At 50.0% G+C, this 24,703-nt stretch overlaps 66 non-coding genes and 2 pseudogenes across 66 annotated transcripts; all 68 read left to right on the top strand.

The window, feature by feature from the left end:
- Positions 1-56: 56 nt before the first annotated feature.
- Positions 57-175, top strand: LOC148713935 (5S ribosomal RNA). The gene has a single exon (XR_016406902.1). It is a non-coding gene; the product is annotated as a 5S ribosomal RNA (ribosomal RNA).
- A 247-nt stretch (positions 176-422) lies between these two features.
- LOC148713934 (5S ribosomal RNA) lies at positions 423-541 on the top strand. Its single transcript, XR_015983325.2, has one exon. It is a non-coding gene; the product is annotated as a 5S ribosomal RNA (ribosomal RNA).
- A 246-nt stretch (positions 542-787) lies between these two features.
- Positions 788-905, top strand: LOC148713933 (5S ribosomal RNA). Its single transcript, XR_015978157.2, has one exon. It is a non-coding gene; the product is annotated as a 5S ribosomal RNA (ribosomal RNA).
- A 247-nt stretch (positions 906-1,152) lies between these two features.
- LOC148713932 (5S ribosomal RNA) lies at positions 1,153-1,271 on the top strand. The gene has a single exon (XR_015980400.2). It is a non-coding gene; the product is annotated as a 5S ribosomal RNA (ribosomal RNA).
- A 247-nt stretch (positions 1,272-1,518) lies between these two features.
- On the top strand, positions 1,519-1,637 carry LOC148713931 (5S ribosomal RNA). Its single transcript, XR_015985759.2, has one exon. It is a non-coding gene; the product is annotated as a 5S ribosomal RNA (ribosomal RNA).
- Positions 1,638-1,884: 247 nt separating this feature from the next.
- On the top strand, positions 1,885-2,002 carry LOC148713930 (5S ribosomal RNA). Its single transcript, XR_016405013.1, has one exon. It is a non-coding gene; the product is annotated as a 5S ribosomal RNA (ribosomal RNA).
- Positions 2,003-2,249: 247 nt separating this feature from the next.
- On the top strand, positions 2,250-2,368 carry LOC148713929 (5S ribosomal RNA). The gene has a single exon (XR_015985589.2). It is a non-coding gene; the product is annotated as a 5S ribosomal RNA (ribosomal RNA).
- A 247-nt stretch (positions 2,369-2,615) lies between these two features.
- On the top strand, positions 2,616-2,734 carry LOC148713928 (5S ribosomal RNA). Its single transcript, XR_015978156.2, has one exon. It is a non-coding gene; the product is annotated as a 5S ribosomal RNA (ribosomal RNA).
- Positions 2,735-2,980: 246 nt separating this feature from the next.
- Positions 2,981-3,099, top strand: LOC148713927 (5S ribosomal RNA). Its single transcript, XR_015980399.2, has one exon. It is a non-coding gene; the product is annotated as a 5S ribosomal RNA (ribosomal RNA).
- A 246-nt stretch (positions 3,100-3,345) lies between these two features.
- On the top strand, positions 3,346-3,463 carry LOC148713926 (5S ribosomal RNA). Its single transcript, XR_015985758.2, has one exon. It is a non-coding gene; the product is annotated as a 5S ribosomal RNA (ribosomal RNA).
- A 247-nt stretch (positions 3,464-3,710) lies between these two features.
- LOC148713925 (5S ribosomal RNA) lies at positions 3,711-3,829 on the top strand. Its single transcript, XR_016404802.1, has one exon. It is a non-coding gene; the product is annotated as a 5S ribosomal RNA (ribosomal RNA).
- Positions 3,830-4,076: 247 nt separating this feature from the next.
- Positions 4,077-4,195, top strand: LOC148713924 (5S ribosomal RNA). Its single transcript, XR_015983324.2, has one exon. It is a non-coding gene; the product is annotated as a 5S ribosomal RNA (ribosomal RNA).
- Positions 4,196-4,441: 246 nt separating this feature from the next.
- LOC148713923 (5S ribosomal RNA) lies at positions 4,442-4,560 on the top strand. Its single transcript, XR_016410554.1, has one exon. It is a non-coding gene; the product is annotated as a 5S ribosomal RNA (ribosomal RNA).
- Positions 4,561-4,806: 246 nt separating this feature from the next.
- LOC148713922 (5S ribosomal RNA) lies at positions 4,807-4,924 on the top strand. The gene has a single exon (XR_015983323.2). It is a non-coding gene; the product is annotated as a 5S ribosomal RNA (ribosomal RNA).
- A 247-nt stretch (positions 4,925-5,171) lies between these two features.
- Positions 5,172-5,290, top strand: LOC148713921 (5S ribosomal RNA). Its single transcript, XR_015978155.2, has one exon. It is a non-coding gene; the product is annotated as a 5S ribosomal RNA (ribosomal RNA).
- A 247-nt stretch (positions 5,291-5,537) lies between these two features.
- Positions 5,538-5,656, top strand: LOC148713920 (5S ribosomal RNA). Its single transcript, XR_015980398.2, has one exon. It is a non-coding gene; the product is annotated as a 5S ribosomal RNA (ribosomal RNA).
- Positions 5,657-5,903: 247 nt separating this feature from the next.
- Positions 5,904-6,021, top strand: LOC148713919 (5S ribosomal RNA). Its single transcript, XR_015985757.2, has one exon. It is a non-coding gene; the product is annotated as a 5S ribosomal RNA (ribosomal RNA).
- A 247-nt stretch (positions 6,022-6,268) lies between these two features.
- Positions 6,269-6,387, top strand: LOC148713918 (5S ribosomal RNA). The gene has a single exon (XR_016407697.1). It is a non-coding gene; the product is annotated as a 5S ribosomal RNA (ribosomal RNA).
- A 247-nt stretch (positions 6,388-6,634) lies between these two features.
- LOC148713917 (5S ribosomal RNA) lies at positions 6,635-6,753 on the top strand. Its single transcript, XR_015983322.2, has one exon. It is a non-coding gene; the product is annotated as a 5S ribosomal RNA (ribosomal RNA).
- A 247-nt stretch (positions 6,754-7,000) lies between these two features.
- On the top strand, positions 7,001-7,118 carry LOC148713916 (5S ribosomal RNA). Its single transcript, XR_015978154.2, has one exon. It is a non-coding gene; the product is annotated as a 5S ribosomal RNA (ribosomal RNA).
- A 247-nt stretch (positions 7,119-7,365) lies between these two features.
- On the top strand, positions 7,366-7,484 carry LOC148713915 (5S ribosomal RNA). The gene has a single exon (XR_015980397.2). It is a non-coding gene; the product is annotated as a 5S ribosomal RNA (ribosomal RNA).
- A 247-nt stretch (positions 7,485-7,731) lies between these two features.
- Positions 7,732-7,850, top strand: LOC148713914 (5S ribosomal RNA). Its single transcript, XR_015977996.2, has one exon. It is a non-coding gene; the product is annotated as a 5S ribosomal RNA (ribosomal RNA).
- Positions 7,851-8,097: 247 nt separating this feature from the next.
- Positions 8,098-8,216, top strand: LOC148713913 (5S ribosomal RNA). The gene has a single exon (XR_015980396.2). It is a non-coding gene; the product is annotated as a 5S ribosomal RNA (ribosomal RNA).
- Positions 8,217-8,463: 247 nt separating this feature from the next.
- On the top strand, positions 8,464-8,582 carry LOC148713912 (5S ribosomal RNA). The gene has a single exon (XR_015980394.2). It is a non-coding gene; the product is annotated as a 5S ribosomal RNA (ribosomal RNA).
- Positions 8,583-8,829: 247 nt separating this feature from the next.
- On the top strand, positions 8,830-8,948 carry LOC148713911 (5S ribosomal RNA). Its single transcript, XR_015981165.2, has one exon. It is a non-coding gene; the product is annotated as a 5S ribosomal RNA (ribosomal RNA).
- Positions 8,949-9,194: 246 nt separating this feature from the next.
- Positions 9,195-9,313, top strand: LOC148713910 (5S ribosomal RNA). The gene has a single exon (XR_015983321.2). It is a non-coding gene; the product is annotated as a 5S ribosomal RNA (ribosomal RNA).
- Positions 9,314-9,560: 247 nt separating this feature from the next.
- On the top strand, positions 9,561-9,679 carry LOC148713909 (5S ribosomal RNA). The gene has a single exon (XR_015986124.2). It is a non-coding gene; the product is annotated as a 5S ribosomal RNA (ribosomal RNA).
- A 247-nt stretch (positions 9,680-9,926) lies between these two features.
- LOC148713908 (5S ribosomal RNA) lies at positions 9,927-10,045 on the top strand. The gene has a single exon (XR_016405786.1). It is a non-coding gene; the product is annotated as a 5S ribosomal RNA (ribosomal RNA).
- A 243-nt stretch (positions 10,046-10,288) lies between these two features.
- Positions 10,289-10,407, top strand: LOC148713907 (5S ribosomal RNA). Its single transcript, XR_015983320.2, has one exon. It is a non-coding gene; the product is annotated as a 5S ribosomal RNA (ribosomal RNA).
- A 246-nt stretch (positions 10,408-10,653) lies between these two features.
- On the top strand, positions 10,654-10,772 carry LOC148713906 (5S ribosomal RNA). Its single transcript, XR_015978153.2, has one exon. It is a non-coding gene; the product is annotated as a 5S ribosomal RNA (ribosomal RNA).
- A 247-nt stretch (positions 10,773-11,019) lies between these two features.
- LOC148713905 (5S ribosomal RNA) lies at positions 11,020-11,138 on the top strand. The gene has a single exon (XR_015979025.2). It is a non-coding gene; the product is annotated as a 5S ribosomal RNA (ribosomal RNA).
- A 247-nt stretch (positions 11,139-11,385) lies between these two features.
- LOC148713904 (5S ribosomal RNA) lies at positions 11,386-11,504 on the top strand. The gene has a single exon (XR_015978152.2). It is a non-coding gene; the product is annotated as a 5S ribosomal RNA (ribosomal RNA).
- A 243-nt stretch (positions 11,505-11,747) lies between these two features.
- On the top strand, positions 11,748-11,866 carry LOC148713903 (5S ribosomal RNA). The gene has a single exon (XR_015980393.1). It is a non-coding gene; the product is annotated as a 5S ribosomal RNA (ribosomal RNA).
- A 246-nt stretch (positions 11,867-12,112) lies between these two features.
- On the top strand, positions 12,113-12,231 carry LOC148713902 (5S ribosomal RNA; annotated as a pseudogene).
- Positions 12,232-12,478: 247 nt separating this feature from the next.
- On the top strand, positions 12,479-12,597 carry LOC148713901 (5S ribosomal RNA). Its single transcript, XR_015980392.2, has one exon. It is a non-coding gene; the product is annotated as a 5S ribosomal RNA (ribosomal RNA).
- A 243-nt stretch (positions 12,598-12,840) lies between these two features.
- LOC148713900 (5S ribosomal RNA) lies at positions 12,841-12,959 on the top strand. Its single transcript, XR_015980391.2, has one exon. It is a non-coding gene; the product is annotated as a 5S ribosomal RNA (ribosomal RNA).
- A 247-nt stretch (positions 12,960-13,206) lies between these two features.
- On the top strand, positions 13,207-13,325 carry LOC148713899 (5S ribosomal RNA). The gene has a single exon (XR_015981164.2). It is a non-coding gene; the product is annotated as a 5S ribosomal RNA (ribosomal RNA).
- A 246-nt stretch (positions 13,326-13,571) lies between these two features.
- On the top strand, positions 13,572-13,690 carry LOC148713898 (5S ribosomal RNA). The gene has a single exon (XR_015983319.2). It is a non-coding gene; the product is annotated as a 5S ribosomal RNA (ribosomal RNA).
- A 247-nt stretch (positions 13,691-13,937) lies between these two features.
- On the top strand, positions 13,938-14,056 carry LOC148713897 (5S ribosomal RNA). Its single transcript, XR_015986123.2, has one exon. It is a non-coding gene; the product is annotated as a 5S ribosomal RNA (ribosomal RNA).
- A 246-nt stretch (positions 14,057-14,302) lies between these two features.
- LOC148713896 (5S ribosomal RNA) lies at positions 14,303-14,421 on the top strand. The gene has a single exon (XR_016408222.1). It is a non-coding gene; the product is annotated as a 5S ribosomal RNA (ribosomal RNA).
- Positions 14,422-14,668: 247 nt separating this feature from the next.
- Positions 14,669-14,787, top strand: LOC148713895 (5S ribosomal RNA). The gene has a single exon (XR_015983318.1). It is a non-coding gene; the product is annotated as a 5S ribosomal RNA (ribosomal RNA).
- A 243-nt stretch (positions 14,788-15,030) lies between these two features.
- Positions 15,031-15,149, top strand: LOC148713894 (5S ribosomal RNA). The gene has a single exon (XR_015978151.2). It is a non-coding gene; the product is annotated as a 5S ribosomal RNA (ribosomal RNA).
- A 247-nt stretch (positions 15,150-15,396) lies between these two features.
- On the top strand, positions 15,397-15,515 carry LOC148713893 (5S ribosomal RNA). The gene has a single exon (XR_015980390.1). It is a non-coding gene; the product is annotated as a 5S ribosomal RNA (ribosomal RNA).
- A 245-nt stretch (positions 15,516-15,760) lies between these two features.
- On the top strand, positions 15,761-15,879 carry LOC148713892 (5S ribosomal RNA). Its single transcript, XR_015977994.1, has one exon. It is a non-coding gene; the product is annotated as a 5S ribosomal RNA (ribosomal RNA).
- Positions 15,880-16,126: 247 nt separating this feature from the next.
- Positions 16,127-16,245, top strand: LOC148713891 (5S ribosomal RNA). The gene has a single exon (XR_015980389.1). It is a non-coding gene; the product is annotated as a 5S ribosomal RNA (ribosomal RNA).
- A 246-nt stretch (positions 16,246-16,491) lies between these two features.
- On the top strand, positions 16,492-16,610 carry LOC148713890 (5S ribosomal RNA). The gene has a single exon (XR_015980388.2). It is a non-coding gene; the product is annotated as a 5S ribosomal RNA (ribosomal RNA).
- Positions 16,611-16,857: 247 nt separating this feature from the next.
- LOC148713889 (5S ribosomal RNA) lies at positions 16,858-16,976 on the top strand. Its single transcript, XR_015981163.2, has one exon. It is a non-coding gene; the product is annotated as a 5S ribosomal RNA (ribosomal RNA).
- Positions 16,977-17,219: 243 nt separating this feature from the next.
- Positions 17,220-17,338, top strand: LOC148713888 (5S ribosomal RNA). Its single transcript, XR_015983317.2, has one exon. It is a non-coding gene; the product is annotated as a 5S ribosomal RNA (ribosomal RNA).
- A 247-nt stretch (positions 17,339-17,585) lies between these two features.
- LOC148713887 (5S ribosomal RNA) lies at positions 17,586-17,704 on the top strand. The gene has a single exon (XR_015986122.2). It is a non-coding gene; the product is annotated as a 5S ribosomal RNA (ribosomal RNA).
- A 246-nt stretch (positions 17,705-17,950) lies between these two features.
- Positions 17,951-18,069, top strand: LOC148713886 (5S ribosomal RNA). Its single transcript, XR_015980387.2, has one exon. It is a non-coding gene; the product is annotated as a 5S ribosomal RNA (ribosomal RNA).
- Positions 18,070-18,316: 247 nt separating this feature from the next.
- On the top strand, positions 18,317-18,435 carry LOC148713885 (5S ribosomal RNA). The gene has a single exon (XR_015986497.2). It is a non-coding gene; the product is annotated as a 5S ribosomal RNA (ribosomal RNA).
- A 247-nt stretch (positions 18,436-18,682) lies between these two features.
- Positions 18,683-18,801, top strand: LOC148713884 (5S ribosomal RNA). Its single transcript, XR_015980386.1, has one exon. It is a non-coding gene; the product is annotated as a 5S ribosomal RNA (ribosomal RNA).
- A 246-nt stretch (positions 18,802-19,047) lies between these two features.
- Positions 19,048-19,166, top strand: LOC148713883 (5S ribosomal RNA). Its single transcript, XR_015983316.2, has one exon. It is a non-coding gene; the product is annotated as a 5S ribosomal RNA (ribosomal RNA).
- Positions 19,167-19,413: 247 nt separating this feature from the next.
- Positions 19,414-19,532, top strand: LOC148713882 (5S ribosomal RNA). Its single transcript, XR_015986121.2, has one exon. It is a non-coding gene; the product is annotated as a 5S ribosomal RNA (ribosomal RNA).
- Positions 19,533-19,778: 246 nt separating this feature from the next.
- LOC148713881 (5S ribosomal RNA) lies at positions 19,779-19,897 on the top strand. The gene has a single exon (XR_015980385.2). It is a non-coding gene; the product is annotated as a 5S ribosomal RNA (ribosomal RNA).
- A 247-nt stretch (positions 19,898-20,144) lies between these two features.
- On the top strand, positions 20,145-20,263 carry LOC148713880 (5S ribosomal RNA). The gene has a single exon (XR_015983314.1). It is a non-coding gene; the product is annotated as a 5S ribosomal RNA (ribosomal RNA).
- Positions 20,264-20,506: 243 nt separating this feature from the next.
- Positions 20,507-20,625, top strand: LOC148713879 (5S ribosomal RNA). Its single transcript, XR_015980383.2, has one exon. It is a non-coding gene; the product is annotated as a 5S ribosomal RNA (ribosomal RNA).
- Positions 20,626-20,872: 247 nt separating this feature from the next.
- Positions 20,873-20,991, top strand: LOC148713878 (5S ribosomal RNA). Its single transcript, XR_015981162.2, has one exon. It is a non-coding gene; the product is annotated as a 5S ribosomal RNA (ribosomal RNA).
- A 246-nt stretch (positions 20,992-21,237) lies between these two features.
- LOC148713877 (5S ribosomal RNA) lies at positions 21,238-21,356 on the top strand. Its single transcript, XR_015981161.2, has one exon. It is a non-coding gene; the product is annotated as a 5S ribosomal RNA (ribosomal RNA).
- A 247-nt stretch (positions 21,357-21,603) lies between these two features.
- On the top strand, positions 21,604-21,722 carry LOC148713876 (5S ribosomal RNA). Its single transcript, XR_015983313.2, has one exon. It is a non-coding gene; the product is annotated as a 5S ribosomal RNA (ribosomal RNA).
- A 246-nt stretch (positions 21,723-21,968) lies between these two features.
- Positions 21,969-22,087, top strand: LOC148713875 (5S ribosomal RNA). Its single transcript, XR_015986119.2, has one exon. It is a non-coding gene; the product is annotated as a 5S ribosomal RNA (ribosomal RNA).
- Positions 22,088-22,334: 247 nt separating this feature from the next.
- LOC148713874 (5S ribosomal RNA) lies at positions 22,335-22,453 on the top strand. The gene has a single exon (XR_015980382.2). It is a non-coding gene; the product is annotated as a 5S ribosomal RNA (ribosomal RNA).
- Positions 22,454-22,696: 243 nt separating this feature from the next.
- On the top strand, positions 22,697-22,815 carry LOC148713873 (5S ribosomal RNA). The gene has a single exon (XR_015983312.2). It is a non-coding gene; the product is annotated as a 5S ribosomal RNA (ribosomal RNA).
- A 243-nt stretch (positions 22,816-23,058) lies between these two features.
- LOC148713872 (5S ribosomal RNA) lies at positions 23,059-23,177 on the top strand. Its single transcript, XR_015980381.2, has one exon. It is a non-coding gene; the product is annotated as a 5S ribosomal RNA (ribosomal RNA).
- Positions 23,178-23,423: 246 nt separating this feature from the next.
- Positions 23,424-23,541, top strand: LOC148713871 (5S ribosomal RNA). The gene has a single exon (XR_015981160.2). It is a non-coding gene; the product is annotated as a 5S ribosomal RNA (ribosomal RNA).
- Positions 23,542-23,788: 247 nt separating this feature from the next.
- LOC148713870 (5S ribosomal RNA) lies at positions 23,789-23,907 on the top strand. The gene has a single exon (XR_015982019.2). It is a non-coding gene; the product is annotated as a 5S ribosomal RNA (ribosomal RNA).
- A 247-nt stretch (positions 23,908-24,154) lies between these two features.
- LOC148713869 (5S ribosomal RNA) lies at positions 24,155-24,273 on the top strand. The gene has a single exon (XR_015983741.2). It is a non-coding gene; the product is annotated as a 5S ribosomal RNA (ribosomal RNA).
- Positions 24,274-24,520: 247 nt separating this feature from the next.
- On the top strand, positions 24,521-24,639 carry LOC148713868 (5S ribosomal RNA; annotated as a pseudogene).
- The last annotated feature ends 64 nt before the right edge of the window (positions 24,640-24,703 follow it).

Below are 24,703 nucleotides of genomic sequence, written 5' to 3'. Positions count from 1 at the left end.
CGGGCCGTCGATGTCTGCTGCTTTGTCATAAAGGGGAGTTTCGAAGGGCATGTCATGGTTGCGATCATACCAGCACTAATGCACCGGATCCCATCAGAACTCCGCAGTTAAGCATGCTTGGGCGAGAGTAGTACTAGGATGGGTGACCCCCTGGGAAGTCCTCGTGTTGCACCTCTTTTATTTTTTGCCCGCTTTTTTATTTTTTGATAATATTTATTTTTCATTTTTCGGCTTTTGGCTTTTCCTCTTCGGATAATTTTTTTCCCCCGAAAATAAACTGAGTCCGGAGACTGGCGGTGCCATGCCGCATAGCGGGACCAGCGCGTTGAATCCTACGCCAGAACGGCCCCGGCGGCGCGAATGTCTCGGGCCGTCGAGGTCTGCTGCTTTGTCATAAAAGGGAGTTTCGATGGGCAAGTCATGGGTGCGATCATACCAGCACTAATGCATCGGATCCCATCAGAACTCCGCAGTTAAGCGTGCTTGGGCGAGAGTAGTACTAGGATGGGTGACCCCCTGGGAAGTCCTCGTGTTGCACGCCTTTTATTTTTTGCCCACTTTTTTATTTTTTGATAATATTTATTTTTAATTTTTCGGCTTTTGGCTTTTTCTCTTCGGATAATTTTTTTTCCCGAAAATAAACTGAGTCCGGAGACTGGCGGTGCCATGCCGCATAGCGGGACCAGCGCGTTGAATCCTACGCCAGAACGGCCCCGGCGGCGCGAATGTCTCGGGCCGTCGAGGTCTGCTGCTTTGTCATAAAAGGGAGTTTCGATGGGCATGTCATGGGTGCGATCATACCAGCACTAATGCACCGGATCCCATCAGAACTCCGCAGTTAAGCGTGCTTGGGCGAGATTAGTACTAGGATGGGTGACCCCCGGGAAGTCCTCGTGTTGCACCCCTTTTATTTTTTGCCTGCTTTTTTATTTTTTGATAATATTTATTTTTAATTTTTCGGCTTTTGGCTTTTTCTCTTCGGATAATTTTTTTCCCCCGAAAATAAACTGAGTCCGGAGACTGGCGGTGCCATGCCGCACAGCGGGAGCAGCGCGTTGAATCCTACGCCAGAACGGCCCCGGCGGCGCGAATGTCTCGGGCCGTCGAGGTCTGCTGCTTTGTCATAAAAGGGAGTTTCGAAGGGCATGTCATGGGTGCGATCATACCAGCACTAATGCACCGGATCCCATCAGAACTCCGCAGTTAAGCGGGCTTGGGCGAGAGTAGTACTAGGATGGGTGACCCCCAGGGAAGTCCTCGTGTTGCACCCCTTTTATTTTTTGACCGCTTTTTTATTTTTTCATAATATTTATTTTTAATTTTTCGGCTTTTGGCTTTTCCTCTTCGGATAATTTTTTTCCCCCGAAAATAAACTGAGTCCGGAGACTGGCGGTGCCATGCCGCATAGCGGGACCAGCGCGTTGAATCCTACGCCAGAACGGCCCCGGCGGCGCGAATGTCTCGGGCCGTCGAGGTCTGCTGCTTTGTCATAAAAGGGAGTTTCGATGGGCAAGTCATGGGTGCGATCATACCAGCACTAATGCACCGGATACCATCAGAACTCCGCAGTTAAGCGTGCTTGGGCGAGAGTAGTACTAGGATGGGTGGCCCCCTGGGAAGTCCTCGTGTTGCACCCCTTTTATTTTTTGCCCGCTTTTTTATTTTTTGATAATATTTATTTTTAATTTTTCGGCTTTTGGCTTTTCCTCTTCGGATAATTTTTTTCCCCCGAAAATAAACTGAGTCCGGAGACTGGCGGTGCCATGCCGCATAGCGGGACCAGCGCGTTGAATCCTACGCCAGAACGGCCCCGGCGGCGCGAATGTCTCGGGCCGTCGAGGTCTGCTGCTTTGTCATAAAAGGGAGTTTCGATGGGCATGTCATGGGTGCGATCATACCAGCACTAATGCACCGGATCCCATCAGAACTCCGCAGTTAAGCGTGCTTGGGCGAGATTAGTACTAGGATGGGTGACCCCCGGGAAGTCCTCGTGTTGCACCCCTTTTATTTTTTGCCTGCTTTTTTATTTTTTGATAATATTTATTTTTAATTTTTCGGCTTTTGGCTTTTTCTCTTCGGATAATTTTTTTCCCCCGAAAATAAACTGAGTCCGGAGACTGGCGGTGCCATGCCGCACAGCGGGAGCAGCGCGTTGAATCCTACGCCAGAACGGCCCCGGCGGCGCGAATGTCTCGGGCCGTCGAGGTCTGCTGCTTTGTCATAAAAGGGAGTTTCGAAGGGCATGTCATGGGTGCGATCATACCAGCACTAATGCACCAGATCCCATCAGAACTCCGCAGTTAAGCGTGCTTGGGCGAGAGTAGTACTAGGATGGGTGACCACCAGGGAAGTCCTCGTGTTGCACCCCTTTTATTTTTTGCCCGCTTTTTTATTTTTTCATAATATTTATTTTTAATTTTTCGGCTTTTGGCTTTTCCTCTTCGGATAATTTTTTTCCCCCGAAAATAAACTGAGTCCGGAGACTGGCGGTGCCATGCCGCACAGCGGGACCAGCGCGTTGAATCCTACGCCAGAACGGCCCCGGCGGCGCGAATGTCTCGGGCCGTCGAGGTCTGCTGCTTTGTCATAAAGGGGAGTTTCGAAGGGCATGTCATGGTTGCGATCATACCAGCACTAATGCACCGAATCCCATCAGAACTCCGCAGTTAAGCATGCTTGGGCGAGAGTAGTACTAGGATGGGTGACCCCCTGGGAAGTCCTCGTGTTGCACCCCTTTTATTTTTTGCCCGCTTTTTTATTTTTTGATAATATTTATTTTTAATTTTTCGGCTTTTGGCTTTTCCTCTTCGGATAATTTTTTCCCCCGAAAATAAACTGAGTCGGGAGACTGGCGGTGCCATGCCGCATAGCGGGACCAGCGCGTTGAATCCTACGCCAGAACGGCCCCGGCGGCGCGAATGTCTCGGGCCGTCGAGGTCTGCTGCTTTGTCATAAAAGGGAGTTTCGATGGGCAAGTCATGGGTGCGATCATACCGGCACTAATGCACCGGATCCCATCAGAACTCCGCAGTTAAGCGTGCTTGGGCGAGAGTAGTACTAGGATGGGTGACCCCCTGGGAAGTCCTCGTGTTGCACCCCTTTTATTTTTTGCCGGCTTTTTTATTTTTTGATAATATTTATTTTTAATTTTTCGGCTTTTGGCTTTTTCTCTTCGGATAATTTTTTTTCCCGAAAATAAACTGAGTCCGGAGACTGGCGGTGCCATGCCGCATAGCGGGACCAGCGCGTTGAATCCTACGCCAGAACGGCCCCGGCGGCGCGAATGTCTCGGGCCGTCGAGGTCTGCTGCTTTGTCATAAAAGGGAGTTTCGATGGGCATGTCATGGGTGCGATCATACCAGCACTAATGCACCGGATCCCATCAGAACTCCGCAGTTAAGCGTGCTTGGGCGAGATTAGTACTAGGATGGGTGACCCCCGGGAAGTCCTCGTGTTGCACCCCTTTTATTTTTTGCCTGCTTTTTTATTTTTTGATAATATTTATTTTTAATTTTTCGACTTTTGGCTTTTTCTCTTCGGATAATTTTTTTCCCCCGAAAATAAACTGAGTCCGGAGACTGGCGGTGCCATGCCGCACAGCGGGAGCAGCGCGTTGAATCCTACGCCAGAACGGCCCCGGCGGCGCGAATGTCTCGGGCCGTCGAGGTCTGCTGCTTTGTCATAAAAGGGAGTTTCGAAGGGCATGTCATGGGTGCGATCATACCAGCACTAATGCACCAGATCCCATCAGAACTCCGCAGTTAAGCGTGCTTGGGCGAGAGTAGTACTAGGATGGGTGACCCCCAGGGAAGTCCTCGTGTTGCACCCCTTTTATTTTTTGCCCGCTTTTTTATTTTTTCATAATATTTATTTTTAATTTTTCGGCTTTTGGCTTTTCCTCTTCGGATAATTTTTTTCCCCCGAAAATAAACTGAGTCCGGAGACTGGCGGTGCCATGCCGCACAGCGGGACCAGCGCGTTGAATCCTACGCCAGAACGGCCCCGGCGGCGCGAATGTCTCGGGCCGTCGAGGTCTGCTGCTTTGTCATAAAGGGGAGTTTCGAAGGGCATGTCATGGTTGCGATCATACCAGCACTAATGCACCGAATCCCATCAGAACTCCGCAGTTAAGCATGCTTGGGCGAGAGTAGTACTAGGATGGGTGACCCCCTGGGAAGTCCTCGTGTTGCACCCCTTTTATTTTTTGCCCGCTTTTTTATTTTTTGATAATATTTATTTTTAATTTTTCGGCTTTTGGCTTTTCCTCTTCGGATAATTTTTTCCCCCGAAAATAAACTGAGTCGGGAGACTGGCGGTGCCATGCCGCATAGCGGGACCAGCGCGTTGAATCCTACGCCAGAACGGCCCCGGCGGCGCGAATGTCTCGGGCCGTCGAGGTCTGCTGCTTTGTCATAAAAGGGAGTTTCGATGGGCAAGTCATGGGTGCGATCATACCGGCACTAATGCACCGGATCCCATCAGAACTCCGCAGTTAAGCGTGCTTGGGCGAGAGTAGTACTAGGATGGGTGACCCCCTGGGAAGTCCTCGTGTTGCACCCCTTTTATTTTTTGCCGGCTTTTTTATTTTTTGATAATATTTATTTTTAATTTTTCGGCTTTTGGCTTTTTCTCTTCGGATAATTTTTTTTCCCGAAAATAAACTAAGTCCGGAGACTGGCGGTGCCATGCCGCATAGCGGGACCAGCGCGTTGAATCCTACGCCAGAACGGCCCCGGCGGCGCGAATGTCTCGGGCCGTCGAGGTCTGCTGCTTTGTCATAAAAGGGAGTTTCGATGGGCATGTCATGGGTGCGATCATACCAGCACTAATGCACCGGATCCCATCAGAACTCCGCAGTTAAGCGTGCTTGGGCGAGATTAGTACTAGGATGGGTGACCCCCGGGAAGTCCTCGTGTTGCACCCCTTTTATTTTTTGCCTGCTTTTTTATTTTTTGATAATATTTATTTTTAATTTTTCGGCTTTTGGCTTTTTCTCTTCGGATAATTTTTTTCCCCCGAAAATAAACTGAGTCCGGAGACTGGCGGTGCCATGCCGCACAGCGGGAGCAGCGCGTTGAATCCTACGCCAGAACGGCCCCGGCGGCGCGAATGTCTCGGGCCGTCGAGGTCTGCTGCTTTGTCATAAAAGGGAGTTTCGAAGGGCATGTCATGGGTGCGATCATACCAGCACTAATGCACCGGATCCCATCAGAACTCCGCAGTTAAGCGGGCTTGGGCGAGAGTAGTACTAGGATGGGTGACCCCCAGGGAAGTCCTCGTGTTGCACCCCTTTTATTTTTTGACCGCTTTTTTATTTTTTCATAATATTTATTTTTAATTTTTCGGCTTTTGGCTTTTCCTCTTCGGATAATTTTTTTCCCCCGAAAATAAACTGAGTCCGGAGACTGGCGGTGCCATGCCGCATAGCGGGACCAGCGCGTTGAATCCTACGCCAGAACGGCCCCGGCGGCGCGAATGTCTCGGGCCGTCGAGGTCTGCTGCTTTGTCATAAAAGGGAGTTTCGATGGGCAAGTCATGGGTGCGATCATACCAGCACTAATGCACCGGATCCCATTAGAACTCCGCAGTTAAGCGTGCTTGGGCGAGAGTAGTACTAGGATGGGTGGCCCCCTGGGAAGTCCTCGTGTTGCACCCCTTTTATTTTTTGCCCGCTTTTTTATTTTTTGATAATATTTATTTTTAATTTTTTGGCTTTTGGCTTTTCCTCTTCGGATAATTTTTTTCCCCCGAAAATAAACTGAGTCCGGAGACTGGCGGTGCCATGCCGCATAGCGGGACCAGCGCGTTGAATCCTACGCCAGAACGGCCCCGGCGGCGCGAATGTCTCGGGCCGTCGAGGTCTGCTGCTTTGTCATAAAAGGGAGTTTCGATGGGCATGTCATGGGTGCGATCATACCAGCACTAATGCACCGGATCCCATCAGAACTCCGCAGTTAAGCGTGCTTGGGCGAGATTAGTACTAGGATGGGTGACCCCCGGGAAGTCCTCGTGTTGCACCCCTTTTATTTTTTGCCTGCTTTTTTATTTTTTGATAATATTTATTTTTAATTTTTCGGCTTTTGGCTTTTTCTCTTCGGATAATTTTTTTCCCCCGAAAATAAACTGAGTCCGGAGACTGGCGGTGCCATGCCGCACAGCGGGAGCAGCGCGTTGAATCCTACGCCAGAACGGCCCCGGCGGCGCGAATGTCTCGGGCCGTCGAGGTCTGCTGCTTTGTCATAAAAGGGAGTTTCGAAGGGCATGTCATGGGTGCGATCATACCAGCACTAATGCACCAGATCCCATCAGAACTCCGCAGTTAAGCGGGCTTGGGCGAGAGTAGTACTAGGATGGGTGACCCCCAGGGAAGTCCTCGTGTTGCACCCCTTTTATTTTTTGCCCGCTTTTTTATTTTTTCATAATATTTATTTTTAATTTTTCGGCTTTTGGCTTTTCCTCTTCGGATAATTTTTTTCCCCCGAAAATAAACTGAGTCCGGAGACTGGCGGTGCCATGCCGCATAGCGGGACCAGCGCGTTGAATCCTACGCCAGAACGGCCCCGGCGGCGCGAATGTCTCGGGCCGTCGAGGTCTGCTGCTTTGTCATAAAAGGGAGTTTCGATGGGCAAGTCATGGGTGCGATCATACCAGCACTAATGCACCGGATCCCATCAGAACTCCGCAGTTAAGCGTGCTTGGGCGAGAGTAGTACTAGGATGGGTGGCCCCCTGGGAGGTCCTCGTGTTGCACCCCTTTTATTTTTTGCCCGCTTTTTTATTTTTTGATAATATTTATTTTTAATTTTTCGGCTTTTGGCTTTTCCTCTTCGGATAATTTTTTTCTCCCGAAAATAAACTGAGTCCGGAGACTGGCGGTGCCATGCCGCATAGCGGGACCAGCGCGTTGAATCCTACGCCAGAACGGCCCCGGCGGCGCGAATGTCTCGGGCCGTCGAGGTCTGCTGCTTTGTCATAAAAGGGAGTTTCGATGGGCATGTCATGGGTGCGATCATACCAGCACTAATGCACCGGATCCCATCAGAACTCCGCAGTTAAGCGTGCTTGGGCGAGATTAGTACTAGGATGGGTGACCCCCGGGAAGTCCTCGTATTGCACCCCTTTTATTTTTTGCCCGCTTTTTTATTTTTTCATAATATTTATTTTTAATTTTTCGGCTTTTGGCTTTTCCTCTTCGGATAATTTTTTTCCCCCGAAAATAAACTGAGTCCGGAGACTGGCGGTGCCATGCCGCATAGCGGGACCAGCGCGTTGAATCCTACGCCAGAACGGCCCCGGCGGCGCGAATGTCTCGGGCCGTCGAGGTCTGCTGCTTTGTCATAAAAGGGAGTTTCGATGGGCAAGTCATGGGTGCGATCATACCAGCACTAATGCACCGGATCCCATCCGAACTCCGCAGTTAAGCGTGCTTGGGCGAGAGTAGTACTAGGATGGGTGGCCCCCTGGGAAGTCCTCGTGTTGCACCCCTTTTATTTTTTGCCCGCTTTTTTATTTTTTGATAATATTTATTTTTAATTTTTCGGCTTTTGGCTTTTCCTCTTCGGATAATTTTTTTTCCCCGAAAATAAACTGAGTCCGGAGACTGGCGGTGCCATGCCGCATAGCGGGAGCAGCGCGTTGAATCCTACGCCAGAACGGCCCCGGCGGCGCGAATGTCTCGGGCCGTCGAGGTCTGCTGCTTTGTCATAAAAGGGAGTTTCGAAGGACATGTCATGGGTGCGATCATACCAGCACTAATGCACCGGATCCCATCAGAACTCCGCAATTAAGCGGGCTTGGGCGAGAGTAGTACTAGGATGGGTGACCCCCTGGGAAGTCCTCGTGTTGCACCCCATTTATTTTTTGCCCGCTTTTTTATTTTTTCATAATATTTATTTTTAATTTTTCGGCTTTTGGCTTTTCCTCTTCGGATAATTTTTTTTCCCCGAAAATAAACTGAGTCCGGAGACTGGCGGTGCCATGCCGCATAGCGGGACCCGCGCGTTGAATCCTATGCCAGAACGGCCCCGGCGGCGCGAATGTCTCGGGCCGTCGAGGTCTGCTGCTTTGTCATAAAAGGGAGTTTCGAAGGGCATGTCATGGGTGCGATCATACCAGCACTAATGCACCGGATCCCATCAGAACTCCGCAGTTAAGCGTGCTTGGGCGAGAGTACTACTAGGATGGGTGACCCCCTGGGAAGTCCTCGTGTTGCACCCCTTTTATTTTTTGCCCGCTTTTTTATTTTTTGATAATATTTATTTTTAATTTTTCGGCTTTTGGCTTTTCTTCTTCGGATAATTTTTTTCCCCCGAAAATAAACTGAGTCCGGAGACTGGCGGTGCCATGCCGCATAGCGGGACCAGCGCGTTGAATCCTACGCCAGAACGGCCCCGGCGGCGCGAATGTCTCGGGCCGTCGAGGTCTGCTTCTTTGTCATAAAAGGTAGTTTCGAAGGGCATGTCATGCGTGCGATCATACCAGCACTAATGCACCGGATCCCATCAGAACTCCGCAGTTAAGCGTGCTTGGGCGAGAGTACTACTAGGATGGGTGACCCCCTGGGAAGTCCTCGTGTTGCACCCCTTTTATTTTTTGCCCGCTTTTTTATTTTTTAATAATATTTATTTTTAATTTTTCGGCTTTTGGCTTTTCTTCTTCGGATAATTTTTTTTCCCCGAAAATAAACTGAGTCCGGAGACTGGCGGTGCCATGCCGCATAGCGGGACCAGCGCGTTGAATCCTACGCCAGAACGGCCCCGGCGGCGCGAATGTCTCGGGCCGTCGAGGTCTGCTGCTTTGTCATAAAGGGGAGTTTCGAAGGGCATGTCATGGTTGCGATCATACCAGCACTAATGCACCGGATCCCATCAGGACTCCGCAGTTAAGCATGCTTGGGCGAGAGTAGTACTAGGATGGGTGACCCCCTGGGAAGTCCTCGTGTTGCACCTCTTTTATTTTTTGCCCGCTTTTTTATTTTTTGATAATATTTATTTTTAATTTTTCGGCTTTTGGCTTTTCCTCTTCGGATAATTTTTTTCTCCGAAAATAAACTGAGTCCGGAGACTGGCGGTGCCATGCCGCATAGCGGGACCCGCGCGTTGAATCCTATGCCAGAACGGCCCCGGCGGCGCGAATGTCTCGGGCCGTCGAGGTCTGCTGCTTTGTCATAAAAGGGAGTTTCGAAGGGCATGTCATGGGTGCGATCATACCAGCACTAATGCACCGGATCCCATCAGAACTCCGCAGTTAAGCGTGCTTGGGCGAGAGTACTACTAGGATGGGTGACGCCCTGGGAAGTCCTCGTGTTGCACCCCTTTTATTTTTTGCCCGCTTTTTTATTTTTTGATAATATTTATTTTTAATTTTTTGGCTTTTGGCTTTTCTTCTTCGGATAATTTTTTTCCCCCGAAAATAAACTGAGTCCGGAGACTGGCGGTGCCATGCCGCATAGCGTGACCAGCGCGTTGAATCCTACGCCAGAACGGCCCCGGCGGCGCGAATGTCTCGGGCCGTCGAGGTCTGCTGCTTTGTCATAAAAGGGAGTTTCGATGGGCATGTCATGGGTGCGATCATACCAGCACTAAGGCACCGGATCCCATCAGAACTCCGTAGTTAAGCGTGCTTGGGCGAGAGTAGTACTAGGATGGGTGACCCCCTGGGAAGTCCTCGTGTTGCACCCCTTTTATTTTTTGCCCGCTTTTTTATTTTTTGATAATATTTATTTTTAATTTTTCGGCTTTTGGCTTTTCCTCTTCGGATAATTTTTTTCCCCCGAAAATAAACTGAGTCCGGAGACTGGCGGTGCTATGCCGCATAGCGGGACCAGCGCGTTGAATCCTACGCCAGAACGGCCCCGGCGGCGCGAATGTCTCGGGCTGTCGAGGTCTGCTGCTTTGTCATAAAAGGGAGTTTCGATAGGCATGTCATGGGTGCGATCATACCAGCACTAATGCACCGGATCCCATCAGAACTTCGCAGTTAAGCGTGCTTGGGCGAGAGTAGTACTAGGATGGGTGACCCCCTGGAAAGTCCTCGTGTTGCACCCCTTTTATTTTTTGCCCGCTTTTTTATTTTTAATATTTATTTTTAATTTTTCGGCTTTTGGCTTTTCCTCTTCGGATAATTTTTTTCCCCCGAAAATAAACTGAGTCCGGAGACTGGCGGTGCCATGCCGCATAGCAGGACCAGCGCGTTGAATCCTACGCCAGAACGGCCCCGGCGGCGCGAATGTCTCGGGCCGTCGAGGTCTGCTGCTTTGTCATAAAGGGGAGTTTCGAAGGGCATGTCATGGTTGCGATCATACCAGCACTAATGCACCGGATCCCATCAGAACTCCGCAGTTAAGCATGCTTGGGCGAGAGTAGTACTAGGATGGGTGACCCCCTGGGAAGTCCTCGTGTTGCACCTCTTTTATTTTTTGCCCGCTTTTTTATTTTTTGATAATATTTATTTTTAATTTTTCGGCTCTTGGCTTTTCCTCTTCGGATAATTTTTTTCCCCGAAAATAAACTGAGTCCGGAGACTGGCGGTGCCATGCCGCATAGCGGGACCCGCGCGTTGAATCCTATGCCAGAACGGCCCCGGCGGCGCGAATGTCTCGGGCCGTCGAGGTCTGCTGCTTTGTCATAAAAGGGAGTTTCGAAGGGCATGTCATGGGTGCGATCATACCAGCACTAATGCACCGGATCCCATCAGAACTCCGCAGTTAAGCGTGCTTGGGCGAGAGTACTACTAGGATGGGTGACCCCCTGGGAAGTCCTCGTGTTGCACCCCTTTTATTTTTTGCCCGCTTTTTTATTTTTTGATAATATTTATTTTTAATTTTTCGGCTTTTGGCTTTTCTTCTTCGGATAATTTTTTTCCCCCGAAAATAAACTGAGTCCGGAGACTGGCGGTGCCATGCCGCATAGCGTGACCAGCGCGTTGAATCCTACGCCAGAACGGCCCCGGCGGCGCGAATGTCTCGGGCCGTCGAGGTCTGCTGCTTTGTCATAAAAGAGAGTTTCGATGGGCATGTCATGGGTGCGATCATACCAGCACTAAGGCACCGGATCCCATCAGAACTCCGTAGTTAAGCGTGCTTGGGCGAGAGTAGTACTAGGATGGGTGACCCCCTGGGAAGTCCTCGTGTTGCACCCCTTTTATTTTTTGCCCGCTTTTTTATTTTTTGATAATATTTATTTTTAATTTTTCGGCTTTTGGCTTTTCCTCTTCGGATAATTTTTTTCCCCCGAAAATAAACTGAGTCCGGAGACTGGCGGTGCTATGCCGCATAGCGGGACCAGCGCGTTGAATCCTACGCCAGAACGGCCCCGGCGGCGCGAATGTCTCGGGCCGTCGAGGTCTGCTGCTTTGTCATAAAAGGGAGTTTCGATAGGCATGTCATGGGTGCGATCATACCAGCACTAATGCACCGGATCCCATCAGAACTTCGCAGTTAAGCGTGCTTGGGCGAGAGTAGTACTAGGATGGGTGACCCCCTGGAAAGTCCTCGTGTTGCACCCCTTTTATTTTTTGCCCGCTTTTTTATTTTTAATATTTATTTTTAATTTTTCGGCTTTTGGCTTTTCCTCTTCGGATAATTTTTTTCCTCCGAAAATAAACTGAGTCCGGAGACTGGCGGTGCCATGCCACATAGCAGGACCAGCGCGTTGAATCCTACGCCAGAACGGTCCCGGCGGCGCGAATGTCTCGGGCCGTCGAGGTCTGCTGCTTTGTCATAAAGGGGAGTTTCGAAGGGCATGTCATGGTTGCGATCATACCAGCACTAATGCACCGGATCCCATCAGAACTCCGCAGTTAAGCATGCTTGGGCGAGAGTAGTACTAGGATGGGTGACCCCCTGGGAAGTCCTCGTGTTGCACCTCTTTTATTTTTTGCCCGCTTTTTTATTTTTTGGTAATATTTATTTTTAATTTTTCGGCTTTTGGCTTTTCCTCTTCGGATAATTTTTTTCCCCGAAAATAAACTGAGTCCGGAGACTGGCGGTGCCATGCCGCATAGCGGGACCCGCGCGTTGAATCCTATGCCAGAACGGCCCCGGCGGCGCGAATGTCTCGGGCCGTCGAGGTCTGCTGCTTTGTCATAAAAGGGAGTTTCGAAGGGCATGTCATGGGTGCGATCATACCAGCACTAATGCACCGGATCCCATCAGAACACCGCAATTAAGCGTGCTTGGGCGAGAGTACTACTAGGATGGGTGACCCCCTGGGAAGTCCTCGTGTTGCACCCCTTTTATTTTTTGCCCGCTTTTTTATTTTTTGACAATATTTATTTTTAATTTTTCGGCTTTTGGCTTTTCTTCTTCGGATAATTTTTTTCCCCCAAAAATAAAGTGAGTCCGGAGACTGGCGGTGCCATGCCGCATAGCGTGACCAGCGCGTTGAATCCTACGCCAGAACGGCCCCGGCGGCGCGAATGTCTCGGGCCGTCGAGGTCTGCTGCTTTGTCATAAAAGGGAGTTTCGATGGGCATGTCATGGGTGCGATCATACCAGCACTAATGCACCGGATCCCATCAGAACTCCGCAGTTAAGCGTGCTTGGGCGAGAGTAGTACTAGGATGGGTGACCCCCTGGGAAGTCCTCGTGTTGCACCCCTTTTATTTTTTGCCCGCTTTTTTATTTTTAATATTTATTTTTAATTTTTCGGCTTTTGGCTTTTCCTCTTCGGATAATTTTTTTCCCCCGAAAATAAACTGAGTCCGGAGACTGGCGGTGCCATGCCGCATAGCGGGACCAGCGCGTTGAATCCTACGCCAGAACGGCCCCGGCGGCGCGAATGTCTCGGGCCGTCGAGGTCTGCTGCTTTGTCATAAAAGGTAGTTTCGAAGGGCATGTCATGCGTGCGATCATACCAGCACTAATGCACCGGATCCCATCAGAACTCCGCAGTTAAGCGTGCTTGGGCGAGAGTAGTACTAGGATGGGTGACCCCCTGGGAAGTCCTCGTGTTGCACCCCTTTTATTTTTTGCCCGCTTTTTTATTTTTTGATAATATTTATTTTTAATTTTTCGGCTTTTGGCTTTTCTTCTTCGGATAATTTTTTTCCCCCGAAAATAAACTGAGTCCGGAGACTGGCGGTGCCATGCCGCATAGCGGGACCAGCGCGTTGAATCCTACGCCAGAACGGCCCCGGCGGCGCGAATGTCTCGGGCCGTCGAGGTCTGCTGCTTTGTCATAAAGGGGAGTTTCGAAGGGCATGTCATGGTTGCGATCATACCAGCACTAATGCACCGGATCCCATCAGAACTCCGCAGTTAAGCATGCTTGGGCGAGAGTAGTACTAGGATGGGTGACCCCCTGGGAAGTCCTCGTGTTGCACCTCTTTTATTTTTTGCCCGCTTTTTTATTTTTTGATAATATTTATTTTTAATTTTTCGGCTTTTGGCTTTTCCTCTTCGGATAATTTTTTTCCCCGAAAATAAACTGAGTCCGGAGACTGGCGGTGCCATGCCGCATAGCGGGACCCGCGCGTTGAATCCTATGCCAGAACGGCCCCGGCGGCGCGAATGTCTCGGGCCGTCGAGGTCTGCTGCTTTGTCATAAAAGGGAGTTTCGAAGGGCATGTCATGGGTGCGATCATACCAGCACTAATGCACCGGATCCCATCAGAACTCCGCAGTTAAGCGTGCTTGGGCGAGAGTACTACTAGGATGGGTGACCCCCTGGGAAGTCCTCGTGTTGCACCCCTTTTATTTTTTGCCCGCTTTTTTATTTTTTGACAATATTTATTTTTAATTTTTCGGCTTTTGGCTTTTCTTCTTCGGATAATTTTTTTCCCCCGAAAATAAACTGAGTCCGGAGACTGGCGGTGCCATGCCGCATAGCGGGACCAGCGCGTTGAATCCTACGCCAGAACGGCCCCGGCGGCGCGAATGTCTCGGGCCGTCGAGGTCTGCTGCTTTGTCACAAAGGGGAGTTTCGAAGGGCATGTCATGGTTGCGATCATACCAGCACTAATGCACCGGATCCCATCAGAACTCCGCAGTTAAGCATGCTTGGGCGAGAGTAGTACTAGGATGGGTGACCCCCTGGGAAGTCCTCGTGTTGCACCTCTTTTATTTTTTGCCCGCTTTTTTATTTTTTGATAATATTTATTTTTAATTTTTCGGCTTTTGGCTTTTCCTCTTCGGATAATTTTTTTCTCCGAAAATAAACTGAGTCCGGAGACTGGCGGTGCCATGCCGCATAGCGGGACCCGCGCGTTGAATCCTATGCCAGAACGGCCCCGGCGGCGCGAATGTCTCGGGCCGTCGAGGTCTGCTGCTTTGTCATAAAAGGGAGTTTCGAAGGGCATGTCATGGGTGCGATCATACCAGCACTAATGCACCGGATCCCATTAGAACACCGCAGTTAAGCGTGCTTGGGCGAGAGTACTACTAGGATGGGTGACCCCCTGGGAAGTCCTCGTGTTGCACCCCTTTTATTTTTTGCCCGCTTTTTTATTTTTTGACAATATTTATTTTTAATTTTTCGGCTTTTGGCTTTTCTTCTTCGGATAATTTTTTTCTCCCGAAAATAAAGTGAGTCCGGAGACTGGCGGTGCCATGCCGCATAGCGTGACCAGCGCGTTGAATCCTACGCCAGAACGGCCCCGGCGGCGCGAATGTCTCGGGCCGTCGAGGTCTGCTGCTTTGTCATAAAAGGGAGTTTCGATGGGCATGTCATGGGTGCGATCATACCAGCACTAATGCACCGGATCCCATCAGAACTCCGCAGTTAAGCGTGCTTGGGCGAGAGTAGTACTAGGATGGGTGACCCCCTGGGAAGTCCTCGTGTTGCACCCCTTTTATTTTTTGCCCGCTTTTTTATTTTTAATATTTATTTTTAATTTTTCGGCTTTTGGCTTTTCCTCTTCGGATAATTTTTTTCCCCCGAAAATAAACTGAGTCCGGAGACTGGCGGTGCCATGCCGCATAGCGGGACCAGCGCGTTGAATCCTACGCCAGAACGGCCCCGGCGGCGCGAATGTCTCGGGCCGTCGAGGTCTGCTGCTTTGTCATAAAAGGTAGTTTCGAAGGGCATGTCATGCGTGCGATCATACCAGCACTAATGCACCGGATCCCATCAGAACTCCGCAGTTAAGCGTGCTTGGGCGAGAGTAGTACTAGGATGGGTGTCCCCCTGGGAAGTCCTCGTGTTGCACCCCTTTTATTTTTTGCCCGCTTTTTTATTTTTTGATAATATTTATTTTTAATTTTTCGGCTTTTGGCTTTTCTTCTTCGGATAATTTTTTTCCCCCGAAAATAAACTGAGTCCGGAGACTGGCGGTGCCATGCCGCATAGCGGGACCAGCGCGTTGAATCCTACGCCAGAACGGCCCCGGCGGCGCGAATGTCTCGGGCCGTCGAGGTCTGCTGCTTTGTCATAAAGGGGAGTTTCGAAGGGCATGTCATGGTTGCGATCATACCAGCACTAATGCACCGGATCCCATCAGAACTCCGCAGTTAAGCATGCTTGGGCGAGAGTAGTACTAGGATGGGTGACCCCCTGGGAAGTCCTCGTGTTGCACCTCTTTTATTTTTTGCCCGCTTTTTTATTTTTTGATAATATTTATTTTTAATTTTTCGGCTTTTGGCTTTTCCTCTTCGGATAATTTTTTTCCCGAAAATAAACTGAGTCCGGAGACTGGCGGTGCCATGCCGCATAGCGGGACCCGCGCGTTGAATCCTATGCCAGAACGGCCCCGGCGGCGCGAATGTCTCGGGCCGTCGAGGTCTGCTGCTTTGTCATAAAAGGGAGTTTCAAAGGGCATGTCATGGGTGCGATCATACCAGCACTAATGCACCGGATCCCATCAGAACTCCGCAGTTAAGCGTGCTTGGGCGAGAGTACTACTAGGATGGGTGACCCCCTGGGAAGTCCTCGTGTTGCACCCCTTTTATTTTTTGCCCGCTTTTTTATTTTTTGACAATATTTATTTTTAATTTTTCGGCTTTTGGCTTTTCTTCTTCGGATAATTTTTTTCCCCCGAAAATAAACTGAGTCCGGAGACTGGCGGTGCCATGCCGCATAGCGGGACCAGCGCGTTGAATCCTACGCCAGAACGGCCCCGGCGGCGCGAATGTCTCGGGCCGTCGAGGTCTGCTGCTTTGTCACAAAGGGGAGTTTCGAAGGGCATGTCATGGTTGCGATCATACCAGCACTAATGCACCGGATCCCATCAGAACTCCGCAGTTAAGCATGCTTGGGCGAGAGTAGTACTAGGATGGGTGACCCCCTGGGAAGTCCTCGTGTTGCACCTCTTTTATTTTTTGCCCGCTTTTTTATTTTTTGATAATATTTATTTTTAATTTTTCGGCTTTTGGCTTTTCCTCTTCGGATAATTTTTTTCTCCGAAAATAAACTGAGTCCGGAGACTGGCGGTGCCATGCCGCATAGCGGGACCCGCGCGTTGAATCCTATGCCAGAACGGCCCCGGCGGCGCGAATGTCTCGGGCCGTCGAGGTCTGCTGCTTTGTCATAAAAGGGAGTTTCGAAGGGCATGTCATGGGTGCGATCATACCAGCACTAATGCACCGGATCCCATCAGAACACCGCAGTTAAGCGTGCTTGGGCGAGAGTACTACTAGGATGGGTGACCCCCTGGGAAGTCCTCGTGTTGCACCCCTTTTATTTTTTGCCCGCTTTTTTATTTTTTGACAATATTTATTTTTAATTTTTCGGCTTTTGGCTTTTCTTCTTCGGATAATTTTTTTCTCCCGAAAATAAAGTGAGTCCGGAGACTGGCGGTGCCATGCCGCATAGCGTGACCAGCGCGTTGAATCCTACGCCAGAACGGCCCCGGCGGCGCGAATGTCTCGGGCCGTCGAGGTCTGCTGCTTTGTCATAAAAGGGAGTTTCGATGGGCATGTCATGGGTGCGATCATACCAGCACTAATGCACCGGATCCCATCAGAACTCCGCAGTTAAGCGTGCTTGGGCGAGAGTAGTACTAGGATGGGTGACCCCCTGGGAAGTCCTCGTGTTGCACCCCTTTTATTTTTTGCCCGCTTTTTTATTTTTAATATTTATTTTTAATTTTTCGGCTTTTGGCTTTTTCTCTTCGGATAATTTTTTTCCCCCGAAAATAAACTGAGTCCGGAGACTGGCGGTGCCATGCCGCATAGCGGGACCAGCGCGTTGAATCCTACGCCAGAACGGCCCCGGCGGCGCGAATGTCTCGGGCCGTCGAGGTCTGCTGCTTTGTCATAAAAGGTAGTTTCGAAGGGCATGTCATGCGTGCGATCATACCAGCACTAATGCACCGGATCCCATCAGAACTCCGCAGTTAAGCGTGCTTGGGCGAGAGTAGTACTAGGATGGGTGACCCCCTGGGAAGTCCTCGTGTTGCACCCCTTTTATTTTTTGCCCGCTTTTTTATTTTTTGATAATATTTATTTTTAATTTTTCGGCTTTTGGCTTTTCTTCTTCGGATAATTTTTTTCCCCCGAAAATAAACTGAGTCCGGAGACTGGCGGTGCCATGCCGCATAGCGGGACCAGCGCGTTGAATCCTACGCCAGAAAGGCCCCGGCGGCGCGAATGTCTCGGGCCGTCGAGGTCTGCTGCTTTGTCATAAAGGGGAGTTTCGAAGGGCATGTCATGGTTGCGATCATACCAGCACTAATGCACCGGATCCCATCAGAACTCCGCAGTTAAGCATGCTTGGGCGAGAGTAGTACTAGGATGGGCGACCCCCTGGGAAGTCCTCGTGTTGCACCTCTTTTATTTTTTGCCCGCTTTTTTATTTTTTGATAATATTTATTTTTAATTTTTCGGCTTTTGGCTTTTCCTCTTCGGATAATTTTTTTCCCCGAAAATAAACTGAGTCCGGAGACTGGCGGTGCCATGCCGCATAGCGGGACCCGCGCGTTGAATCCTATGCCAGAACGGCCCCGGCGGCGCGAATGTCTCGGGCCGTCGAGGTCTGCTGCTTTGTCATAAAAGGGAGTTTCGAAGGGCATGTCATGGGTGCGATCATACCAGCACTAATGCACCGGATCCCATCAGAACTCCGCAGTTAAGCGTGCTTGGGCGAGAGTAGTACTAGGATGGGTGACCCCCTGGGAAGTCCTCGTGTTGCACCCCTTTTATTTTTTGCCCGCTTTTTTATTTTTTGATAATATTTATTTTTAATTTTTTGGCTTTTGGCTTTTCTTCTTCGGATAATTTTTTTCCCCCGAAAATAAACTGAGTCCGGAGACTGGCGGTGCCATGCCGCATAGCGGGACCAGCGCGTTGAATCCTACGCCAGAACGGCCCCGGCGGCGCGAATGTCTCGGGCCGTCGAGGTCTGCTGCTTTGTCACAAAGGGGAGTTTCGAAGGGCATGTCATGGTTGCGATCATACCAGCACTAATGCACCGGATCCCATCAGAACTCCGCAGTTAAGCGTGCTTGGGCGAGAGTAGTACTAGGATGGGTGACCCCCTGGGAAGTCCTTGTGTTGCACCCTTTTTATTTTTTGCCCGCTTTTTTATTTTTTGATAATATTTATTTTTAATTTTTCGGCCTTTGGCTTTTCCTCTTCGGATAATTTTTTTCCTCCGACAATAAACTGAGTCCGGAGACTGGCGGTGCCATGCCGCATAGCGGGACCAGCGCGTTGAATCCTACGCCAGAACGGCCCCGGCGGCGCGAATGTCTCGGGCCGTCGAGGTCTGCTGCTTTGTCATAAAGGGGAGTTTCGAAGGGCATGTCATGGTTGCGATCATACCAGCACTAATGCACCGGATCCCATCAGAACTCCGCAGTTAAGCATGCTTGGGCGAGAGTAGTACTAGGATGGGTGACCCCCTGGGAAGTCCTCGTGTTGCACCTCTTTTATTTTTTGCCCGCTTTTTTATTTTTTGATAATATTTATTTTTAATTTTTCGGCTTTTGGCTTTTCCTCGTCGGATAATTTTTTTCCCCGAAAATAAACTGAGTCCGGAAACTGGCGGTGCCATGCCGCATAGCGGGACCCGCGCGTTGAATCCTATGCCAGAACGGCCCCGGCGGCGCGAATGTCTCGGGCCGTCGAGGTCTGCAGCTTTGTCATAAAAGGGAGTTTCGAAGGGCATGTCATGGGTGCGATCATACCAGCACTAATGCACCGGATCCCATCAGAACTCCGCAGTTAAGCGTGCTTGGGCGAGAGTACTACTAGGATGGGTGACCCCCTGGGAAGTCCTCGTGTTGCACCCCTTTTATTTTTTGCCCGCTTTTTTATTTTTTGACAATATTTATTTTTAATTTTTCGGCTTTTAGCTTTTCTTCTTCGGATAATTTTTTTCCCCCGAAAATAAACTGAGTCCGGAGACTGGCGGTGCCATGCCGCATAGCGGGACCAGCGCGTTGAATCCTACGCCAGAACGGCCCCGGCGGCGCGAATGTCTCGGGCCGTCGAGGTCTGCTGCTTTGTCACAAAGGGGAGTTTCGAAGGGCATGTCATGGTTGCGATCATACCAGCACTAATGCACCGGATCCCATCAGAACTCCGCAGTTAAGCATGCTTGGGCGAGAGTAGTACTAGGATGGGTGACCCCCTGGGAAGTCCTCGTGTTGCACCTCTTTTATTTTTTGCCCGCTTTTTTATTTTTTGATAATATTTATTTTTAATTTTTCGGCTTTTGGCTTTTCCTCTTCGGATAATTTTTTTCTCCGAAAATAAACTGAGTCCGGAGACTGGCGGTGCCATGCCGCATAGCGGGACCCGCGCGTTGAATCCTATGCCAGAACGGCCCCGGCGGCGCGAATGTCTCGGGCCGTCGAGGTCTGCTGCTTTGTCATAAAAGGGAGTTTCGAAGGGCATGTCATGGGTGCGATCATACCAGCACTAATGCACCGGATCCCATCAGAACACCGCAGTTAAGTGTGCTTGGGCGAGAGTACTACTAGGATGGGTGACCCCCTGAGAAGTCCTCGTGTTGCACCCCTTTTATTTTTTGCCCGCTTTTTTATTTTTTGACAATATTTATTTTTAATTTTTCGGCTTTTGGCTTTTCTTCTTCGGATAATTTTTTTCTCCCGAAAATAAAGTGAGTCCGGAGACTGGCGGTGCCATGCCGCATAGCGTGACCAGCGCGTTGAATCCTACGCCAGAACGGCCCCGGCGGCGCGAATGTCTCGGGCCGTCGAGGTCTGCTGCTTTGTCATAAAAGGGAGTTTCGATGGGCATGTCATGGGTGCGATCATACCAGCACTAATGCACCGGATCCCATCAGAACTCCGCAGTTAAGCGTGCTTGGGCGAGAGTAGTACTAGGATGGGTGACCCCCTGGGAAGTCCTCGTGTTGCACCCCTTTTATTTTTTGCCCGCTTTTTTATTTTTAATATTTATTTTTAATTTTTCGGCTTTTGGCTTTTCCTCTTCGGATAATTTTTTTCCCCCGAAAATAAACTGAGTCCGGAGACTGGCGGTGCCATGCCGCATAGCGGGACCAGCACGTTGAATCCTACGCCAGAACGGCCCCGGCGGCGCGAATGTCTCGGGCCGTCGAGGTCTGCTGCTTTGTCATAAAAGGTAGTTTCGAAGGGCATGTCATGCGTGCGATCATACCAGCACTAATGCACCGGATCCCATCAGAACTCCGCAGTTAAGCGTGCTTGGGCGAGAGTAGTACTAGGATGGGTGACCCCCTGGGAAGTCCTCGTGTTGCACCCCTTTTATTTTTTGCCCACTTTTTTATTTTTTGATAATATTTATTTTTAATTTTTCGGCTTTTGGCTTTTCTTCTTCGGATAATTTTTTTCCCCCGAAAATAAACTGAGTCCGGAGACTGGCGGTGCCATGCCGCATAGCGGGACCATCGCGTTGAATCCTACGCCAGAACGGCCCCGGCGGCGCGAATGTCTCGGGCCGTCGAGGTCTGCTGCTTTGTCATAAAGGGGAGTTTCGAAGGGCATGTCATGGTTGCGATCATACCAGCACTAATGCACCGGATCCCATCAGAACTCCGCAGTTAAGCATGCTTGGGCGAGAGCAGTACTAGGATGGGTGACCCCCTGGGAAGTCCTCGTGTTGCACCTCTTTTATTTTTTGCCCGCTTTTTTATTTTTTGATAATATTTATTTTTAATTTTTCGGCTTTTGGCTTTTCCTCTTCGGATAATTTTTTTCTCCGAAAATAAACTGAGTCCGGAGACTGGCGGTGCCATGCCGCATAGCGGGACCCGCACGTTGAATCCTATGCCAGAACGGCCCCGGCGGCGCGAATGTCTCGGGCCGTCGAGGTCTGCTGCTTTGTCATAAAAGGGAGTTTCGAAGGGCATGTCATGGGTGCGATCATACCAGCACTAATGCACCGGATCCCATCAGAACTCCGCAGTTAAGCGTGCTTGGGCGAGAGTAGTACTAGGATGGGTGACCCCCTGGGAAGTCCTCGTGTTGCACCCCTTTTATTTTTTCCCCGCTTTTTTATTTTTTGACAATATTTATTTTTAATTTTTCGGCTTTTGGCTTTTCTTCTTCGGATAATTTTTTTCCCCCGAAAATAAACTGAGTCCGGAGACTGGCGGTGCCATGCCGCATAGCGGGACCAGCGCGTTGAATCCTACGCCAGAACGGCTCCGGCGGCGCGAATGTCTCGGGCCGTCGAGGTCTGCTGCTTTGTCACAAAGGGGAGTTTCGAAGGGCATGTCATGGTTGCGATCATACCAGCACTAATGCACCGGATCCCATCAGAACTCCGCAGTTAAGCATGCTTGGGCGAGAGTAGTACTAGGATGGGTGACCCCCTGGGAAGTCCTCGTGTTGCACCTCTTTTATTTTTTGCCCGCTTTTTTATTTTTTGATAATATTTATTTTTAATTTTTCGGCTTTTGGCTTTTCCTCTTCGGATAATTTTTTTCCCCGAAAATAAACTGAGTCCGGAGACTGGCGGTGCCATGCCGCATAGCGGGACCCGCGCGTTGAATCCTATGCCAGAACGGCCCCGGCGGCGCGAATGTCTCGGGCCGTCGAGGTCTGCTGCTTTGTCATAAAAGGGAGTTTCGAAGGGCATGTCATGGGTGCGATCATACCAGCACTAATGCACCGGATCCCATCAGAACACCGCAGTTAAGCGTGCTTGGGCGAGAGTACTACTAGGATGGGTGACCCCCTGGGAAGTCCTCGTGTTGCACCCCTTTTATTTTTTGCCCGCTTTTTTATTTTTTAACAATATTTATTTTTAATTTTTCGGCTTTTGGCTTTTCTTCTTCGGATAATTTTTTTCCCCCGAAAATAAACTGAGTCCGGAGACTGGCGGTGCCATGCCGCATAGCGTGACCAGCGCGTTGAATCCTACGCCAGAACGGCCCCGGCGGCGCGAATGTCTCGGGCCGTCGAGGTCTGCTGCTTTGTCATAAAAGGGAGTTTCGATGGGCATGTCATGGGTGCGATCATACCAGCACTAATGCACCGGATCCCATCAGAACTCCGCAGTTAAGCGTGCTTGGACGAGAGTAGTACTAGGATGGGTGACCCCCTGGGAAGTCCTCGTGTTGCACCCCTTTTATTTTTTGCCCGCTTTTTTATTTTTAATATTTATTTTTAATTTTTCGGCTTTTGGCTTTTCCTCTTCGGATAATTTTTTTTCCCCGAAAATAAACTGAGTCCGGAGACTGGCAGTGCCATGCCGCATAGCGGGACCAGCGCGTTGAATCCTACGCCAGAACGGCCCCGGCGGCGCGAATGTCTCGGGCCGTCGAGGTCTGCTGCTTTGTCATAAAAGGGAGTTTCGATGGGCGAGTCATGGGTGCGATCATACCAGCACTAATGCACCGGATCCCATCAGAACTCCGCAGTTAAGCGTGCTTGGGCGAGAGTAGTACTAGGATGGGTGACCCCCTCGGAAGTCCTCGTGTTGCACCCCTTTTATTTTTTGCCCGCTTTTTTATTTCTAATATTTATTTTTAATTTTTCGGCTTTTGGCTTTTCCTCTTCGGATAATTTTTTTCCCCCGAAAATAAACTGAGTCCGGAGACTGGCGGTGCCATGCCGCATAGCGGGACCAGCGCGTTGAATCCTACGCCAGAACGGCCCCGGCGGCGCGAATGTCTCGGGTCGTCGAGGTCTGCTGCTTTGTCATAAAAGGGAGTTTCGATGGGCGAGTCATGGGTGCGATCATACCAGCACTAATGCACCGGATCCCATCAGAACTCCGCAGTTAAGCGTGTTTGGGCGAGAGTAGTACTAGGATGGGTGACCCCCTGGGAAGACCTCGTGTTGCACCCCTTTTATTTTTTTCCCGCTTTTTTACTTTTTGATAATATTTATTTTTAATTTTTCGGCTTTTGGCTTTTTCTCTTCGGATAATTTTTTTTCCCAAAAATAAACTGAGTCCGGAGACTCGCGGTGCCATGCCGCATAGCGGGACCAGCGTGTTGAATCCTACGCCAGAACGGCCTCGGCGGCGCGAATGTTTCGGGCCATCGAGGTCTGCTGCTTTGTCATAAAAGGGAGTTTCGAAGGGCATGTCATGGGTGCGATCATACCAGCACTAATGCACCGGATCCCATCAGAACTCCGCAGTTAAGCGTGCTTGGGCGAGAGTAGTACTAGGATGGGTGACCCCCGGGAAGTCCTCGTGTTGCACCTCTTTTATTTTTTGCCCGCTTTTTTATTTTTTGATAATATTTATTTTTAATTTTTCAGCTTTTGGCTTTTTCTCTTCGGATAATTTTTTTTCCCCGAAAATAAACTGAGTCCGGAGACTGGCGGTGCCATGCCGCATAGCGGGAGCAGCGCGTTGAATCCTACGCCAGAACGGCCCCGGCGGCGCGAATGTCTCGGGCCGTCGAGGTCTGCTGCTTTGTCATAAAAGGGAGTTTCGAAGGGCATGTCATGGGTGCGATCATACCAGCACTAATGCACCGGATCCCATCAGAACTCCGCTGTTAAGCGGGCTCGGGCGAGAGTAGTACTAGGATGGGTGACCCCCTGGGAAGTCCTCATGTTGCACCCCTTTTATTTTTTAACCGCTTTATTATTTTTTCATAATATTTATTTTTAATTTTTCGGCTTTTGGCTTTTCCTCTTCGGATAATTTTTTTTCCCTGAAAATAAACTGAGTCCGGAGACTGGCGGTGCCATGCCGCATAGCGGGACCAGCGCGTTGAATCCTACGCCAGAACGGCCCCGGCGGCGCGAATGTCTCGGGCCGTCGAGGTCTGCTACTTTGTCATAAAAGGGAGTTTCGATGGGCCAGTCATGGGTGCGATCATACCAGCACTAATGCACCGGATCCCATCAGAACTCCACAGTTAAGCGTGCTTGGGCGAGAGTAGTACTAGGATGGGTGGCCCCCTGGGAAGTCCTCGTGTTGCACCCCTTTTATTTTTTGCCCGCTTTTTTATTTTTTGATAATATTTATTTTTAATTTTTCGGCTTTTGGCTTTTTCTCTTCGGATAATTTTTTTCCCCCGAAAATAAACTGAGTCCGGAGACTGGCGGTGCCATGCCGCATAGCGGGAGCAACGCGTTGAATCCTACGCCAGAACGGCCCCGGCGGCGTGAATGTCTCGGGCCGTCGAGGTCTGCTGCTTTGTCATAAAAGGGAGTTTCGAAGGGCATGTCATGGGTACGATCATACCAGCACTAATGCACCGGATCCCATCAGAACTCCGCAGTTAAGCGGGCTTGGGCTAGAGTAGTACTAGGATGGGTGACCCCCAGGGAAGTCCTCGTGTTGCACCCCTTTTATTTTTTGCCCGCATTTTTATTTTTTCATTATATTTATTTTTAATTTTTCGGCTTTTGGC

This window comes from Phoenix dactylifera, chromosome 4 (genome assembly GCF_051530095.1).
Source record: "Phoenix dactylifera cultivar Ajwa chromosome 4, Ajwa_hap1_PhDact_Kaust_v1.1, whole genome shotgun sequence".
Lineage (NCBI taxonomy): Eukaryota > Viridiplantae > Streptophyta > Magnoliopsida > Arecales > Arecaceae > Phoenix > Phoenix dactylifera.
Note: the sequence above shows the minus strand (reverse complement) of the source record. Positions and strands in the feature narration are given on the sequence as shown.